The sequence below is a fragment of the Bos indicus genome, chromosome 3, assembly GCF_029378745.1.
Source record: "Bos indicus isolate NIAB-ARS_2022 breed Sahiwal x Tharparkar chromosome 3, NIAB-ARS_B.indTharparkar_mat_pri_1.0, whole genome shotgun sequence".
Taxonomy (NCBI): Eukaryota; Metazoa; Chordata; class Mammalia; order Artiodactyla; family Bovidae; genus Bos; species Bos indicus.
This window is the reverse complement of record NC_091762.1, coordinates 61,778,658-61,790,750: the sequence shown is the minus strand read 5'-3', so window position 1 is coordinate 61,790,750 and position 12,093 is coordinate 61,778,658.

The following is a 12,093-nucleotide window of genomic DNA, read 5'->3' as shown; positions in this document are numbered from 1 at the left end:
AGCTGACAGCCAATAACATTCTCTCTTGACAGTAGTGTTTAGATAAACTGTTCATTAAACATTTGGCCCAGGAATTATGACAGACATATAGATTTGAAAGATATATTTTGATGAAATGTTTTATTGAGGAGATTCATGCATCACCTATGTCCAAATGAATTGATTTATTTCTTGTCAAAACATTAGCTTGCCAACACATAGTTCAGGCTTCTCTGGATTAAGATGTATTTAAACACTGTAGAAAAATAAGCACTCTTCTGAAAGTTCTTCTGGTAAGGGAATGCTAACAATGGGGTGATCATCTACTGATGCTGACTTTGACCCCCACATTGAACTGCATAGTGTACACTTCATGGCCTTCCTGATTTAAAGAGGATAGTCTGGAATAATTAGACCCCTTTATTTATTTATAAAGAGCTTAAAGATTCCAAACTACATTTCTTAAAAAAAAAAAAGACAAAAATACTTCACCCTAAATAGGCAAGTACAATTAGTTTTATTTGCTTTTAGAAAATCTGTCTCCTTGAGAATGTGTCAGTACTCATGACACAGGGCTTGTGTCACAAAATTTAGCCCTTAACGCCAATATAATTTGAGATATGACAAAAGTGCTGAAAATCAATAGTAAGAGGAAATGTACTTCTCACTCTACAGTTTAATTCTAATGATAAAGTATGTGTTAACATCAAGCCCTCACCCATTGTTTTTTAGGGAGATTTCTTTTTTTTTTTGTAAATTGATTCATTCTTTGTTAAAGTATTGTTCATAGCAACTTTGGAAAGTTGGCTGCTGGACCAGGAAATCCTTTGTGCCAGTCAGCCATCAAAATCAAAGGTCATATCAATTTTTTGAAATGCCAACTAGCAGAGATTAGATAATATGGTTACAAGGTGGCCCCATCATCTCCAGGTGCACCTTGTTAGGTCTAATTGTATTGAAAGACACGTTATTCATAGTTAATCTAAAGCAGCTGAGTGCCTGGATCATCCCACAAAAGGCTTTTCACCTGTTTCTAACTCTTAGGGAATTATTTCAGGATGTAGATATAAAGATATACAACTTTTATAAAATAAGAAAAGAAAGAAAATTCAAGATTTGATATATCTGCTTAGACTTCCAGAAGTTGGAGATAGACTACAGTTCTAACAAAAGCATTCCTCTTTTACTCTACTTAGCACATGGAAGTGGAACTTGAATCTCTAAGGTCAGATGGCTTTGAAAAGTGGAGTTGTTTCTTTCTTTTCTTTTCTTTTTTTCTGCTGCTGGGATATTTTGAAGCATTTATTGAAGAAAATAATGCTATTATGATTTTTATGTGTCAAATGTATTGAATAAAATTCGTGGAATAAATTATTCAACATCTTCACCCCCTTTTCCAAAGTCTGAATTTCCATTTCTTAGAACATATCCCAGGTTGTCTTTTTTTTTTTTTTTTTTTTCATATTTACAAGTTTGCCTATCTTCCCCTTCCTACTGTGTACTGGTGAATCTACCTCTCATCAGATCAGGTACAGAGGCCTTTTGCTCCTTTTGCATCTTGGTCATTGTTATCTCAAATCATCAGCCAGGGTTTCCAATTTATATTATTCAGTTTGACTTGTATCCTTCACCATGTTACTGACATCTCTGTCCACCACCAGTTTTGAAAAATATATCTAAATCCTTTCTGTCAAAGTTTTGAAAAGCCAAAAAAATGTTCTGGCAAAAAAAAATAAGGCAAATAAAATCCTAACTATTTATTTTGTTAGTTCATGAAATCATTTTTGTCCTCCCAATGGCACCCCACTCCAGTACTCTTGCCTGGAAAATCCCATGGATAGAGGAGCCTAGAAGGCTGCAGTCCATGGGGTCGCTGAGGGTCGGACACGACTGAGCGACTTCACTTTCACTTTTCACTTTCATGCATTGGAGAAGGAAATGGCAACCCACCCGAGTATTCTTGCCTGGAGAATCCCAGGGATGGGGGAGCCTGGTGGGCTGCCATCTATGGGGTCGCACAGAGTTGGACATGACTGAAGTGACTTAGCAGAAGATTTAAATAAGCTTACCATCAATATCGTCTAGCTACTGAAAAATTTTTATTCCTTCCATGAATATTTCTTTTCTGTTTTGTAACATTTCTTGCTGTCTTCTAGAAGAGGAAGTTCTTTCTTGGTTTAAACAGAGAGCAAGTTAAAAGTTCCTTTTTAAAAATTCACCACTCTTATGAGTATCTGTTTATGTTTAGCCTCCATTGCTTATAGTTTTTCAACAGTATATTTGTGATTTACATCAGTTTGTGGATAGTGGTTAGTGTCTCATCCATACTGGCTCTCTTTAACTTGCTAAATAATTCTCAGATTCCCTTTTAAATTTTGACCAGAGCTGTTTGGAAATATTGACAGAAGTTTTGGTACAAACACAATAGTCATTCAACAATAGCCCCAAATTCAGCATATATTTATCATTCACTGTGACAGACTTTATGTTAGATGTTAAATGAATGATAAATAACATAGAAGATGGTGTCTTTGTAGTGAAGGAGTTTATAATTTTCAAGTAAAAGCAAGAAAACCCAGTAGGAAAATCATAAGTGTATCATGTAAATTTTCACATATAATAGTATTTATAGATAACTTTCAGTTATTTAATAGCCCATAAAGTGAAATTATTCCTAGTTGAAATATCTCCTTTGAAAAAAATGTATTTGTTACAATTTTATTTTATATAGATGAGTCAGTGTTACATCCATGGGGTATTCCCACATATTACCCTCCCACTAGAATCTCCTTCAGGCTGTCAAATATTAAAGTATACAAGTTATCTGAAAGCTTTTCTTGATTTCCTTAATTCCAGAATGATAAATGACTTCAGGCATCATGAGTTACACAGTTTGACCAGTTAAAATTCAGTTTGTGTAAAAAACATAAGTTTGGTTTTGAAAAATTTGAACTTAGAGCCTACCAAATAATTTATAGTTTGGGGAAATAATAATGTTAACATGAATTCTTCATGCACTTTGATGTATGGTGCATACTTTGATTGTCCCACATTTCGTGTACAAGTCATGACTTTTTTCTACCATTTTAACTGCTTCAAATTCACCCCCTTTAGAATGGGGTACTGTAGTGACCATATTGTAATCAACGTGTGGCTTAAACATGGTTCTGTAAAAACTTGATTCATGGTGTTTAAGGCGCTCAGTGAAAGCTCTTCACTGTAGATTGCTTAAGTTACAACTTTAATATTGTCTTTTGAGTATGACTTTTTGTCTTTTATTAAAAGAAAAAAATGCAAGAAAATATGTCATTGAGATTGAATGTAATGGCCAGCTGTTATGATCTCAATGGAAGTATTAGAGCCCCTGCCTAAGGTGCACTGAAGAGTGCCAAGCTTCACAGAAACTCAGCTCATCCTAAAAAGGCACCATGGCCTGGAGTGAAAGCTGCAATTTAAAAATCTCCCAGAGACCCATTATTTGCAAATCATTGACACAACAAACTGTAACAACCCTGGTCCTCCTTGTCAATGCATGCTTAGGGAGCTTTTCATCTGCAGAAACTTGTATGCTCAATAACTTTCCATAGTAAAAATCCTTATGAAATTTCTGAAAAAAACGAGTAACTGCACATGGGCTGGAATCCCCTTTACATGTAAAAGGAGAAAATTACAATCGACTAGACTGGTTGGTGGTATCATATACAGCAGGGAGTCGCATAAGTCAAAATAAGTTTTCATGTTACCATATTGCTTAAAATAAAGTCAACTGGTTATTCAATTTTCTAGCAATAAAAAGCATCTAAAATATCTCTGTTGACACTCCCTCCCCTTGTCTTCCTGCTAAGATCTTAAAAATAAACTAATGGTTTTCCACCTAAACTCGAGGAGAGGAAAATATCACTCTGGCGTGTCAACCTTTCTGCCAAGTTTAACCACAAAGAGAGTTTTCACAGCTGAGGCATTGACTTTTAAAATAAAAGATTTATAGTATAAACACAGAATCAGGTTTAACTGTTAGTAGCCACTGCAGGGATATTATTCTTCAAAGAAGGACACATATGGGTCTGAGTCCTTAATATTTTAATACATGGTACCAGGTAGATATTTATACAAAGGTAATTTAGTTAAATACTATTTTATTACTAGAACTAATGTTACTTCTCTGTGTGGTGTCATTGGGAATCCTCCCTGAAATTTGCAAATACAACATATATATCCTTTCAGATGACAAGATAGTAGAAGGTATCACCAGAAAATAGAAACTTGGGGCCACATAGGGGAAAACGAGTAGTCTGTTAAATAGACTGCTAGTGACTGAGGAGTATGTAATAGAGAAACCCCAAACAATGTAATCAAATTGGCTGAAGAAAAAGTCAGATTTCAAAAGGAATTGCCACAGGATATTATAATAAAGAGATGTTGACTTGAATTCCAAAAATATCTCTTCTTATACCAACAATGGACACACATTCTTCTCCATGCATGGTAATGGATTTTTCTCACCCAATGATTCTGCTAGGTTTGAGTTACTGCTGCTGCTACTCCTGCTAAGTCGCTTCAGTCATTTGATTCTGTGCGACCCCATAGACGGCAGCCCACCAGGCTCCCCCGTCTCTGGGATTCTCCAGGCAAGAATGCTGGAGTGGGTTGCCATTTCCTTCTCCAATGCATGAAAGTGAAAAGTGAAAGTGAAGTCGCTCAGTCATGTCCGACTCCTAGCGACCCCACGGACTACAGCCTACAGGGCTCCTCTGTCCATGGATTTTCCAGGCAAGAGTACTGGAGTGGGGTGCCATTGCCTTCTCCTACTCCAGTGTTAAAACTAAGAACTGAAACTTCAAAATTAAAGTGAAAGTCGTGATTTGCTCAGACTTTTATCTATCACCAAGTACTCACATTTTAATACCATGTCAAGTATCTTGGCTTTAGCTCTTTTTAAAATATACCATTTCAATGTACATAACATGTTAAGTCCTGTGTTAGTAGCAATAGGTAGAGGATTAATTTTTTATTGTATTATTATTTCTTCTGTTGTTTTATTTTTGTTTTGTTAGCATGTATGGTTTTCAAAGATTTCCATACCTACTATCTCATTTTAGCACCTAAACAGACCACAGAGAAGATAAGATAGAAATTTCTGTCTCTGTTGTACAGAGAAATCCTATTGATAAATTATTGATCAAATATTGTTAGAAGAATAAATCATCCGTCCACTACAGTATGCAGATTTTGGTTTCCCATCTCTGAGCTCCTTTCATTGGAATAGTGAAAGATAAGAATACACAACCATAACTATAGATCCCATTGATGACACAGTGGTTCTCATTGGAGGTTATTTTTCCTCCCAGGGGATGCTTGGTAATGTCTAGAGAAATTGTCATCTCCTCTTGAAGGAAAAGAGATATCAGTGACATCCAGAAGGTAAAGACTGAAGATGTGACTAAACATCGTACAGGGCACAGTGTATTAACCACTGTCTGACTCCAAATCTCAATTGTTTCAAGGTTGATAAATCTTGTTATAGGAAATATAAAAGCTGTGAATATAGCTAATATTGATATAAATATAGATACAGATATAGACTGACATAGATTTAAAGGTAGATGATATATAGATCTATATCTAGGTATTTGTTCTGGTTCCTCTGAAAGATCAACCCTTACTGTAAGTTTATATTCTTTACTGATGTTTTAGGACTAGCATTTCTCCTTATTCTCTCTTCTTTTTTTCTCCAGCTTTATTGAGATATGATGGACATACAACATTTTGTCAGTTTAAGGTATATGACAAACACACAATACCAAACAATTCTTGAAGTGAAGTCGCTCAGTTGTGTCCAACTCTGCGACCCCATGGACTGTAGCTTACAAGGCTCCCCTTTCCATGGAATTTTCCCAGCAAGAGTACTGGAGTGGGTTGCCATTTCCTTCTCCAGGGCATCTTCTTGACCCAGGGATTGAACACGGTTGTCCTGAATTGCAGGCAGACACTTCACCATCTGAGCCACCAGGGAAGCCTCTTAACAGTATCTAAACTTGAATATACCTCATAGGCGGTCACTGGGCCAGCAGGTAGCTTGACTCAGTTCTTCCTTGTCTTCAAGCTTCCAAGTTCCCTAGAGTCCCATACAGCTGTAGTGCTGGGCTGCATTCTAATCCATAGTTCCAAGCCTCAGGTTCTGATCCCAATCAACACTGCTCCATTGATTCTCAGTATTCAACACATACTGAATTCCCAGAACCATTGCACTATTCTAAGCTTAAACATAAGGAGGTACATGGTTTGAGTCTTATTTTCTATTTCTAGTATAGTTAGAATTGGGGAGGATAAATTACCACAATAATTCTTTGTGCTGTTTCCCCTAATGTTCCCAACTTTTTTTTCAATTTGATTTAAATAAGATTAATGTCTATCTTGTTGCAATGTTTAGTTTACATTTTACATTTAGTTTAACATAGAGAATGATGAGACACCAAGGTGGAAGTTGAGGCATGTAACACAATAATTGTTCAGGATTCTTAATATTAATAGAAGCCAGGGAAAGTATAGGGACCCTCAAGGACCTATTACACAGTTGTATAGTGAAAGTGAAAGTGAAGTCGCTGCGTCGTGTCCGACTCTTTGCAATCCCACGGACTGTAGCCTACCACGTTTCTCCGTCCATGGAATTTTCCAGGCAAGAATACTGAAGTGGGTTGCCATTTCCTTCTCCAGAGGATCTTCCCGACCCAGAGATCAAACCCAGGTCTCCCGCATTATAGGCAGATGCTTTACTGTCTGAGCTACCAGGCAAGTCCTACACAGTTGTATGGTTATAAGCAATTGCCTCTGGGAACAGCAAAGAAGAAGAGGAAATGGGGCATCCAGTCACCCTATATTAAATGGAGAAATAAATCAATCGATTATTTGAAACCAAGGAGAGAATGTAGTAGTGGACAGTACCAGATAATTTTCTTTCCTTTTAAAGTAGTTGTACATGTCAAATAATTACTATAGTAAACCCACTTGGAGAAAATAACTTGTTTTTGAACCAGAAGGGTCTGTGAGTCATTTTGATATGTTTCATTTTATTTGTTATATGTAATGGTTCAATTTTTGTAAGTCTTTGCAAAATAAATATGTGAACTGCTTTTGGTTTACCAAAAATACCCATGTAAATATGAAGTTGTGTATTTAAAGGAATATTCTTTTATTTCAAGTTTTCAGAAGGAAAGTGGGGTGAGAATTAGAAGGAAGAGGGCTTGAGAAAATTTTCCTTAAAGAGTCTGGATCTTATCAATTTCACAGCCCAAGAAAGTTCCTCACATCTGGGAGATATATTTTATTATTAAGTTGGAACAAACAGTGAGAAGGTAGATCACATTACAGAATATAAGATATTATAAAACTTTTTTTCCATGTTTAAGACCACATTTTCTTCCCTAAAATTATAAAATGAATGTCATGCTCACAAAAGATGGCAAACTGATTGCCCGTGAGAAATCTGCTATTTGTTTAACAGGTCTAATATAACCAGCTATATCTCTACTTTTTTACATGGAAACATTTTTTCTGTGTTTGATTCAAGTAAATTCAGAGGCTGAGCTTAAATAAAACATGATTAATTACCAGAAACTGCTATCCATCCATGGTAGGATGCGTTAACTTGACAGTGATACAGCTGGCATAGCAGAAGTCAGTGAATTTTTTCGGCAAAGGTTGTTGTTCAGTTGCTCAGTCATGTCTGAGGGGGTCACGTCTCTTTGTGACCCCATGGACTGCAGCACACCAGGCTCCTTTGCCACCTCCCGGAACTTGCTCAAACTCATGTCCTTTGAGTCAATGATGCCACACAACTATCTCACCCTCTCTCGTTCCCGTCTTCTCCCGCCTTCAGTCTTTCCCAGCATTAGGGTTTTTTCTAAAGAATCGGTTCTTTGCATCAGGTGGCCAGAGTATTGGAGCTTCTGCTTCAGCTTCAGTCCTTCCAATGAATATTCAAGATTGATTTCCTTTAGGATTGACTGGTTTCATCTCTTTGCAGGCCAAGGAATTCTCAAGAGTCTTCTCCAACACCACAGTTCAAAAGCATCAATTCTTTGGTGCCACTCAGCCCTCTTTATGGTCCAACTCTCACTACTGGACTAACTGGAAAAACTAGTTACTTTTGACTACTAGAGAAACTATAGCTTTGATTATATGGATCTTTGTTGGCAAAGTTATGTCTCTGCTTTTTAATAGGCTGGCTAGGTTTGTCATAGCTTTTCTTCCAAGGGCCAGATAGCAAATAATTTTTGTTTCATGGGCTACACTGTCTCTGTTGCATCTACTCAACTCTATCATTGTAGCATGAAAGCAGCCAAGAGACAATATATATGTAAATAAGTAGACAAGTCTGTGTTCTAACAAAATTAGAAAATCAGGTTGCAGGTTGATTTGTAGCAAAGGACATACTTTGCTGACCCTTATGTTATAGTACCAATGGACCAAAAAATAAGGCATTGTGTGTCTTCAGGCTGATAAGGTTATCATTACACCGTTCCACTTGTTATGTGACTGGTAAGACACAGCTATGAGAACCCAGTTTTCCTGCCATCTAATACAAATACTAGGACATTACCAAGTCATGATATCCAATTGCTAGCAATTTAAGAAATATCCAGAAAGCAATAATTTTTAAACCATCCATACTATGTCCCCTGTGACCTTTAAAATATTATCTCCACTACTCTGTTTAAAATTTCCTCTTTATTCAGATTTATAGAGACTGGAGTAATGTAGAAAACTGGCAATTTTATGGTACATTTAACTGATGGGGAAACCAATACAGATAATTTAAGGTTCAAAAGTGACTAAAATTTTCCTTAAATTTCATGGTTGGCCTATCTATGTACCCCAAATGCACAGAATAATTGTCAACTTTATTTTGTGCTTACTACAGCATATATTTTATACTTATGAAAGCAATATAGACAATCTACATAAATATTCAAAAAATTTAAGTCTATCAAACCACAGTAGAGTGTTAAAGAATTACACAGATTCATCTCTCAACAATTAAGACATTATCACAAATTGTTGTGTCCAAATGTTTGACCTGGGAGCATAAGAAAACATCTAAAATGCTTAATGATATATCAAAGGCCCAGCAAATTTCAATATATGCATTAAAAAATCAGTAGCTTATCATCAGGTAATATATCCCATAATGATCACATGCTTATAATTTTCTCCTAAGTTCTAAACTCCAAATAAGTAATGTACTCTTAAGAGTCTGAAATATGATAGAATATAAAATGTGGTTATAAATTATATAGTGTTGCAAAATATTTTTCTGTGATATTTGCTATTTTGCAATTTTTGAAAATTAGGAAGATCTATGGTCTGACATCCATGACTTATTAGGTTGATCCAATCAACATGTTTCCATTTTGGTTTGGAGAGAGCAAGGCACAGGAAGTGAAATGTCCTCTATATACTACCAACCTCTTCCTACAAATGGGTTCTACTAAACAAAGGGGATTTTCCTCTGTAGAGGAAAAATGAAATAACCAAGAATGGTAAAAACTTGGTTGAAAAACAATCAGAAACTTCACTTTAATAGAAAGAACAGTAAAAATTTGCTTTTAATCAAATATATTTAGAAAATGCAAAAATGGCTACTTTTAAAATTTGACTTGCCAACTGAAACCACCAATCATATAATCACTGTGTTTCTATTTCACTTAATCTTCAAAGATTTTTTATTGTTGTGATAATCCCACTTATACATTTGCCAGTATCCAGATAATTTAAATACAAAATATATTTTTAGTAAAGTTGTACAAGCGAAACCACTTAAGAATTGCATGAGCTTGTGAGTACCCTGGATGATTGCCACATCTATGAGAGATGACTTTCTCTTATGAGAACATGAGCTATTCATTTTTGCAAACAGTCACATATATAATATAAAGAGAATGAAGTAGAATATACATTGACAAAAGTCACTATTTCAAGTTATACATATAAATGCATATATACATGCAAGCAAACATGATTGGGAACTGAGTTTAAACAATGTTTTGCAATCACTATAAATTAAATGAGTACATTTTTCCTCCTTGAATAATGCAATCACCACTAACAAGGCAATGAATGTCAACAGTGACTTCTGAAGATTAGATAAACCTCAATGCCTCTGATAAAGAGGTGCTGGCTACCACATTGGTTAGCATGTTTTAGTTCCCTGAAGGCTCTATGTCTGCTCATAATTCAGAGTTTTTGGCAAATTATCTTTTCCCTCAAGCCCTCTTCCTCTAGGACATCTTATTTTTTGTGTGTCCCTTTTGGTCTTTTTTGAAAGTTCTCCCTTTGGTTCGTTCAGTTGCTCAGTCCTGTCCGACTCTTTGTGACCCATGGATTGCAGCAGGCCAGGCTTCCCTGCCCATCATCAACTCCCCCAGAGCTTGCTCCAAATCTTGCCTATTGAGTCAGTGATGCCATCCAATCAACTCATCCTCTGCTGTCCCGTTCTCCTCTTGCATCTTTTCCGGCATCAGGGTTGTTTCCAATGAATCAGTTCTTCACATCTGATGGCCAAAGTATTGGATTTCAGCTTTAGCACCAATCCTTACAATTGATATTCAGGACTTATAGTTTTAGGATTGACTGGTTTGATCTCCTTCCAGTCCAAGGGACCCTCAAGAGTTTTCTCCAACACCACAGCTCAAAAGCATCAATTATTCAGCTCTCAGATATTTTTATAGTCCAAATCTCACATCCATACATGACTACTGGAAAAACCATAGCCTTGACTAGACGGACCTTTGTTGGCAAAGTAATGTCTCTGCTTTTTAATATGCTGTCTAGGTTGGTCATAGCTTTTCTTCCAAGGAGCAAGCATCTTTTAATTTCATGGCTGTTGTCACCAGCTGCAGTGATTTTGGAGCCCCCCAAAATAAAGTCTGTCATGATTTCCATTGTTTCCCTAACTATTTGCCATGAAGTGATGGGACTGGATGCCATGACCTTATTTTTCTGAATGTTGAGTTTTAAGCCAACTTTTTCACTCTCCTTTTTCACTTTCAAGAGGCTCTTTAGTTCTTCTTTGCTTTCTGCCATAAGTGTGGTGCCATCTGCGTTATCGGAGGTTATTGATATTTCTCTTGGCAATCTTGATTCCAGCTTGCACTTCATCCAGTCCAACATTTTTCATGATGTACTTTGTATATTAGTTAAACAAGCAGGGTGGCAATATACAGCCTTGACATTCTCCCTATCCTATTTCAAACCAGTCTGCTTTTCCATGTCCAGTTCTAACTGTTGCTTCTTGACCTGCATGCAGGTTTCTCAGGAGGCAAGTAAGGTGGTCTGGTTTTCCCATCTCTTTAAGAATTTCCTACAGTTTGTTGTGATCCACACATAGTTAAAGGTTTTGGTTGAGTCTATGAAGCAGATATTTTTCTGGAACTCTCTTGCCTTTTCAATGATCCAGAGGATGTTGGCAATTTGATCTATGGTTCCTCTGCCTTTTCTAAAACCAGCTTGAACATCTGGAAGTTCACGGTTCACTTACTGTTGAAGCCTGGCTTGGAGAATTTTGAGCATTACTTTACTAGCCTGTGATATGAGTGCAATTGTGAGGTAGTTTGAGCATTCTTTGGCATTGCCTTTCTTAGGGATTGGAATGAAAACTGACCTTTTCCAGTCCTGTGGCCACTGCTGAGTTTTCCAAATATGCTGGCATATTGAGTACAGCATTTTCACAGCATTGTCTTTTAGGAATTGAAATAGCACAACTGGAATTCCATCACCTCCACTAGCTTTATTCATAGTGATACTTCCGAAGGCCCACTTGACTTGACTTCAGACTCCAGGATGTCTGGCTGTAGGTGTGTGATCACATCATCATGGTCATGAAGATCTGTTTTGTATAGTTCTATGTATTCTTGACACCTCTTTATATCTTCTGTTTCTGTTAGGTCCCTGCCATTTCTGTCCTTTATTGTGCCCATCTTTGCATGAAATGTTTCCTTGGTATCTCTGATTTTCTTGAAGAGATCTCTAGTCTTTCCCATTCTATTGTTTTCCTCTATATTTTGCATAGATCACGTAGGAAAGCTTTCTTATCTTTCCTTGCTATTTTTGGAACTC